General features: G+C 34.9%; 1 non-coding gene across 1 annotated transcript; it reads right to left on the bottom strand.

Annotated features, from left to right (window-relative positions):
• Window positions 1–269: 269 nt before the first annotated feature.
• On the bottom strand, window positions 270–419 carry LOC125998525 (U12 minor spliceosomal RNA). Its single transcript, XR_007492072.1, has one exon. It is a non-coding gene; the product is annotated as a U12 minor spliceosomal RNA (small nuclear RNA).
• Between the last annotated feature and the right edge of the window lie 7,316 nt (window positions 420–7,735).

Genomic DNA, 7,735 nt, shown 5'->3' with positions numbered 1-7,735 from the left:
AAAAATTAATAAATGCTTGCCTACCAGATTTTACTTTTATTTGTCATGGTCTGAGGATAGTATTAGTATATGACTTTCAGCATGGATTATTTTCTTTTTTTAAGGACTTGTGGGTTGGTAACACCAGAGAAGCCGAATCAGACTTGATAAAGAATTGCGAAATGAAAGATTAGATGAGATCAAGAGCCCCAAAAGCGACAAGGGCTGCGCCCCAAGCCTCCGGGCACACCATCACTTTCTGCTCTTGGGGCTGATGCTAAAGAGGGGGTCGGGCTGATCGCACCCCGGGGGCATCCCGCAAAGTAGATGGGTCACCCGGCGGGCGACCTTTACCCGGGCAAAAATTCCTCTCACATCAGCAGTGAGGACCTGGGCGTCACCCCGGGTCGTTATTTTCCTTACTCATAAGTTTAAGGCATCAGCATGGATTCTTAAACATTTCTCCACTTTCAATCCTTTTTACCCAAAAAATGAAAGCACTGCTAGAAAACCTTGGATTCATTACATGGTTGATTTTGTATTAATGACTAAAAGTTATTATGTGTTCTGAAATCTTGTATTGTTGCCAAAATTTTTATATCCCCCACATATGGGGAATAAGCAACACCATATGGGGCCCTGACCCACAGCTTAAGAAGCTAAAATCATGTGGGATAATGACCCATGGCTTAAGACGCTTAGATCTAGCCCATGTCAATAGACCAACATCATTCCTACCATTGCAAAAATACCAATAATGCAGAAAAATTATTAAGATATTATTATTATTAATAAAAATTATTAATAAGATATTAAGAGTGTAAGGAAAAGCCATATCAGACAACTACTATTACCATTAGTTGTAATTTACCCAGGAGGAGATTTTTTTCAACTAATCTAAAAAGTAATGCAAATTCAGGTTGTCCATGATTCAAAGCAGATTCAATAGAATATGTACATGTTACAAAGTAGAAGTAGACATATTCTAGACATAGATATAAGCTAGCCATAAATATAGACAGATATATGCATGAATATAGATTTTATATATGAAATTGATGCATTTTTATTTTATGAAAACTGCTATTCCCAAGATTAGTAAGATACATGTCCAAAAGGGCCAGTAGTAGGTTCAATCAAAAAGTTAGCAAAAAGAATAAAGTTAGACTCAAGATTGCTGAGTGCTGTTGGGTCTGACACCTAACCCCCAAAGAAAGGGCCCCTTTTCCTGAAAATTAATGTCAAAACTGGTTGTAGATTTTTGTTCTTTATGATATAACCTAGTCTCTGTGGTATGAGCTGATATGATATCACAATTGTTTTGATTTGCATTTCATTGATGTTTAGTATCTAGAACATTTTTTCATTTAGCCATTTGTATTTCTTTTTGAAGGAAGTTTCTACTTATTTCTTCTCCTATTTTTGATAAAATTGGACCTTTTTTGTTTGTTTTTGTTTTGGGCCACACCCAGTGATGTTCAGGAGTTACTTCTGGCTATGCACTTAGAAATCTCTCCTGACTCGGGGGACCATATCGGGCACCAGGGGATCGAACCAATGTCCATCCTGGATCAGACACGTGTAAGGCAAACGCCCTACTGCTGCACCATCGCTCTGGCCCTGAGATTGGAACTTTTTATATAAACTTCTACCAGTGCCTAATATATCTTTGATATTAACCTTCTATCAGATGAGTGGTGGGAAAAAATTTTCTACCAGTCTGTGGAGTATCATTGTATTCTGGTCTTCATTTACTTTGTGTTGCAAAATCTTTTTTTTTTTGTGTGTGTGTGTGTGTGTGGTTTTTGAGTCACACCCGGCAGTGCTCAGGGGTTACTCCTGGCTCCATGCTCAGAAATTGCTCCTGGCAGGCACGGGGGACCATATGGGACGCCATCGGTACGAATCTTTTTAAGTTGATGTAGTCCTATTTGTTTTTCTTTGCTTACTAAAACAATAGATTTGTATAGCAAAGTGGCAGGTTATAAAAGCAACATGCAATGTTAATAGGTACTAGAAACAATAGATTTGTATAATGAAATAAAAGGCTACAACATCAGTATGCTTAAGTCTATGGCTTTCTAATATATGCAAACAATGACATAGAAGAGAATGAGAATGAGAGTGAGAGAGATAAAGTGAGAAATTTAAAAACAATCTATTTACAATTGTGCCTCAGAAAATCAAGTACCTGAGAATCAGCTTAACCAAACAGATGAAATACTTATACAAAGAAAACTACAAAACACTATTTAACAAAATAAAAGATGACATGAAATGGAAACCCATCCCTGCTCACGGATTGGGAGGATTAACATCATCAAAATAATAATACTCCTCCAAAGCATTGCACAGATTCAATTTAGTCCCTATAATGATTCCCCTGACATTTTTCAAAGAAACCAACTAATACCCTAATACCTAAAATTCACATGGAACAATAGACCCTGTCAATAGACAAAATGATCCCTGGAAAAAAGACGGATGGCATTACTTTTCCCAACTTCAAACTTTACCTCAATGTAGTCATTGAAAGAGAGGGGTACTGGAAGGCAGACTAGAATTGAAAATCTAGAAACTGGCCCTTGGGTATATAGCCATTAAATCTTTGGGAAAAAAAAACAAAAAATAAGAAGTTTGTAAAAAAAAAAAAGCCTCTTCAATAAATGGTATTCAGAAAACTGATTGACTACATGCAAAAAAAAAAAAAGAAGAAGAAGAAAGAAAGAACTCAGACTGCTTTCTAATACCATATAAATTCACATGATACATAGAGGAAAACACATAAAATTATACATGGCATTAAAACTAAAGGCATTTTTTTTTAGAATAAAACACCATTAATCATCTCTCTTATGTTTTAGCAGGATCACTAAACTGATTGAACTGAGAACAGATTGTTAGAGGTTGGAGGCTTTAGGTGGATGATGCTGGGCCAGAGTGGCTTTAAAGGTGAATAGGGGATTGATAAAACAGAGAGAGAATGACATTTTGTATCAGAGGAATAAGATTTTTTTCCCACTATGACAATGGTAAGATTCTGAATATATTTTCATTGAATGCCAATATAATTTTCTGGCAGAGGAGAGGTCCACACTCTCAATATGAGATAAGGTCTTTTTGAATGAACAGACATTTTCACAAAGAAAAACTACCAAAAGCTAAAAAGCACATGAAAAAATGTTTCACATAAAAACATCAAGGAGACACAAATTAAACAACACTAAGATAGCATCTCACACCACAGAGACTGACTAGCACACAAACAAAGAACAAGAATAACCAGTGCTGGTGCAGATACAGGGAAAAGGGGACTCTCATTACTGCTGGTGGGAATGCTGACTGGTCCAGCCTTTTTGGAAAACAATATGGATATTATTCAAAAAAAAAAAAAAACACCTAGAAATTGAGCTTCCATATGATCCAGCAATACCATTCCTTGGAATATACCCTTGGAATCCAAAAACAAAATTCAGAAAAGCCCTCTGCATTCCTGTGTTCATTGACACTATTTAAAATAGCCAGAATCTGGAACCAACCCAAGTGCCTGAAAAAAGATGAGTAGATAAAGAAACTGTGGTACATTTACACAAGAATCTACTATGAAACTGTGAGAAAAAACGAAGCCAGAAATTTGCTTATACATAGATGTCTATGGAAAGTATTATTCTGAGTGAAATGAGTGAGAGGAAAAGGGATAGACAGAATATTGTCACTTATCTGTGGGATATAAAAAAAATTAAGATAGTATGATAATAATATCCTCAGCCAGTAGAGAAGGAGGCTAAGAGGACCAGTCCATGGTAGGAAGCTCACTACAAATAGTGGAGCAGTGCAATTAGGGTAGAAAAGGGACCACTAAAACAATAATAATTAGAACTGATCAAGTTAGCCAAGAACAGGGTTCTCTAACAGAATTAAAGTGATAGGCACATTACCCCTTCATTAACAATAGTGCTAACCACAGTATCAAAAAGGGGGAGATAAAGGATAGAGAAAGATGTAAAATGTCGTTCCAGAGGCAGGCAGGGGGAGAGGGTGCGAAGGAAACTGGGAACATTGATGGCAGAAAATGCGCACTGGTGAAGTTTGCCGTATATTGTGAAGCAGAGATGTGATAAAACAAATAAGGAAAGGATTCAAGAGAAAAGAAAGTAATTTAAATTAAAATGTTAATAAAAATTGTGCCATTGAAAAACTAGCATTTATTTCATTTTAAACTCATTTGTAATAATTAGAAGATTATTTTAGAACCATAGCATATAAGAAAGCTAATTTTACAAATTGAACTACCTATATCCCTTACTTCCCAGAGACAAATACTCTCAAAATTTGTATGATTAAGGATTTTTATACATCTATATTATAATCAGATATTTTCCCTTAATAGATCATAAACTTTCCAACACTAGTATATAAATATGCCATTATTCATTTAATCAGACACTAATGCTGTTAACCTTTAAAGTATTTCCAATTTGACAGTACTGTGCATAAATCTGAAACATTATTTATGCGAATATTTGATCCATTTATAAACCTGTGATTTTTTTTTCCTTTTAACAAACTCCTATCAGAATTGCTGAATTGGGGACCGGAGTGGTGGCACAGGCCTATGGCGCCTGTCTTGTGCTTGCCAGCCTAAGACGGACCAATTCGATCCCCCTGTGTCCCATATGGTCCCCCAAGCCAAGAGTGATTTCTGAGCACATAGCTAGGAGTGGTCCCTGAGCGTCACTAGGTTTGGCGAAAAACCAACCAACCAACCAAACAAACAAAATGAATTGCTTAGTTGAGTGATATATGACACAGTACAAATTGCTCTCACAAAAGGTTATATTCATATACTCTCACAAGAAAATTATTTTCCCACCATTTTGCAATAAATGCTTGCTTTATAAAACTAAATAAGCTGTGATAATTTGAATATTTTCTCTTTTATTTCTAGAGAAATTAATCAAGTTTATATTTTATTAGCTTTTTAATGTTTTAGATTTTACGTTAGTTTTCTCATAAAATGTTCATATCTCTTATCCACTTTCAAATAAGATATTCATCTTTATCTTATTGATTTATCAAAGGTCTTTTTTTGTATTAAGTATAACAAGTTTTATTTTATTTTGTTTTCTGAGTATCCTTATTTAAAAATAAATCATGGGTCTCAACAGATATTGATACAAACACCAGAAAATTTATTTTTATTAACCTCCAATCAATTCTGTATTCAGAGCCTTTATTTTCATTCAACAATACATATTTCTAAAGGCATCTGTCAGGAGCTCTAAGATAGCATTTTATAATTTAAAATTCATACATAATCCACACTAATATTTTCTAGAAAACTTACTTAGACTGAAGTTTTTTCATTTCATTGCTGAGTTGGGTTGTTTGGGGGAGATAGGGGTAGGAGTGGGCACATCTGGCAGTGCTCTGGGATTACTACTGGCAAGGTTCACAAAATATATGGAGTATCAGGGATTGAACACAGATCAGCCACATAAAAGGCAAATGTTCCATGTCTCCAGGGTCTAAAATGCAGAGTCTTAAGCCAATACAAATATTTTAAATAAAATTGCAGTGAATGGAGCAGTCTAAGACTTTGTTCCTTTAACAAGTTTCCAGATGATATACTGATTTCTTTGTTTTTTTTTTATTTTTTATTTTTACAGAGTACAAACTACTTATGACAGGTGAAGGGACAGCAGGAATGATGCTCAGGTATTTAGATCTGTTAGCATTAAGTTTGATCTCATCTGTAGTAGAGCCAGTAATTATGAACCTAAATTCATTCACCTCAGGGTTTTCTTAGTGTCCACAGAGTGAGCAACTGGTCCCATGAATAGAATGGCATCCTTGCCATTTCTCCTTTTTTTTAAATTAATATCTTTATTTAAACATCTAGATTACAAACATGATTGTGGTTGGGTTTCAGTCATGTAAAGAACATCCCCCCCCTTCAACAGTGCAACATTCCCATCACAAATGTCCCAAATCTCCCTCCTCCCCACCCCACCCTCGCCTGTACTCTAGATAGGCTTTCTACTTCCCTCATTCATTCACATTGTTATGATAGTTCTCAATGTAGTTATTTCTCTTGATGATCGCAGTGAGAGAAATAACTGCATCCTTGCTATTTCAAATCCAGTTATACAAACTATCTCCCTAGTTACAGAACCAGATAAGCAATCTTCACTCAATACCAGAAAGATGATTATAATACAAAAGTACATGTTAAGAGAAAGCAAGTTTTATACAATTTATAGAAAATGTATTAAAATGTACAAAAGTTTATAAATGTTATGTCTCCTAAATAAGCTCTAAGATTACAAGCAGCAAGAATAAATGCTAATTTCCTCCATAATGCAATATACCACAAATGATTTTTAGTTAAGGCCAAAAAATCCATTCCTGACATTTTTTCCTGACTTCTATTTTTTTGTCTGCCTATTTTGCTCAGATACTGGAAATACTCTATTCACTATATTGGATGCTAGATGTTGTCAAATGAAAGGATGATTACTTTCACTTGACAAGAGAATTGACTGTCCCAAGTAAATTGTCCTCAAAGAGTGTCTTGAGTCCAGATTCTCAGCCTCAGCATTATTTTAGAGTTTTCTGAGGAGAGAAAGATAATCCAAAGGGCTAGAGTATATTTGCATGTAAAAGTTCATGCTCAATTACTGTATAATAACCTATGTATCACTAAGAACAATTGCTGAGCACCATCTTATGTGCCTCAAAGGCCAAAATAATAATAAGAAAAATTAAATAAATGTCTATTCTTGGGCCCTATCTCACCTACTAAGTAAAAAAAAAAGAGAGAGAGAGAAAAAAAAAACCTCCAAAATGGTGGCTTGAAATCTCTCTAGTTGATTCTGATTAATAGAAGAACTGAGACAGAGCCACCTTCAGGTTGTGTGAAAAACAGAGTAGTGGGTCTTACCCAAGGATTTCTTATTTAGTAGTTCTGGAGATGTATTCCATTGGATGTATTAGATTTATACATGCCAATGTATTCTATTGGATGCCAATGTTTCTGGTCCCACCACCACAATTTAAGAGCAGTGCCTAAGAAAATTTTGAACATGCTTATAATATTGAAAACCGAAGTATCCATGAAATGAATAATTAAATTATATTTCAACCAAAACATTCAATGCTTGACCATGGCTTCAATAAATAAAATAAATCCATAGGTAGCAAAAATATAAACAACATATATTTTAAATTTAAAAAAATTTTAAGAGAAAGTTGCTTAGATATTGGAGCAAGTATAACAGCAATATATTTGGCTTGAATGCAGTTGACCCAGGTTTGATGCCCAGCATCCCCTGCGGCCTCCAAGAACTACCAGTAATTTCTGAGTATAAATGCAGAGTAACCCCTGAGTGTGAACAAAATTTTAATAAAGAAAGCTGCATAATATGATGTCTAGTTTGAGTACTTATTTGTAAAAAAGTAAACTCACATATGTATAGAAAAAGAAAATCTTTGACCAGTTAGAAACAAGAGCAAGTAGATAAAATAATATGTCATGAACAATATGTCTTTAGTACCTTAATGTAGTGTTTCTCAGCCAGAGTAATGTGGTCAGTGTGGATCCCCAAGTAATGCCAAGGGGACCACAACAGAAAAATCACATATAAGTGAAATGAAGAACAGGGTGGAAAGTAACTCCAAGAAAAGATGCCAACCTGTATCATAAAGGTCCCAGGAAAGAAATAGCTTTTGAAAAGAGGTCATGATAAGAAAAATA

This window comes from Suncus etruscus, chromosome 20 (assembly GCF_024139225.1).
Source record: "Suncus etruscus isolate mSunEtr1 chromosome 20, mSunEtr1.pri.cur, whole genome shotgun sequence".
Classification (NCBI taxonomy): domain Eukaryota; kingdom Metazoa; phylum Chordata; class Mammalia; order Eulipotyphla; family Soricidae; genus Suncus; species Suncus etruscus.
Note: the sequence above shows the minus strand (reverse complement) of the source record. Positions and strands in the feature narration are given on the sequence as shown.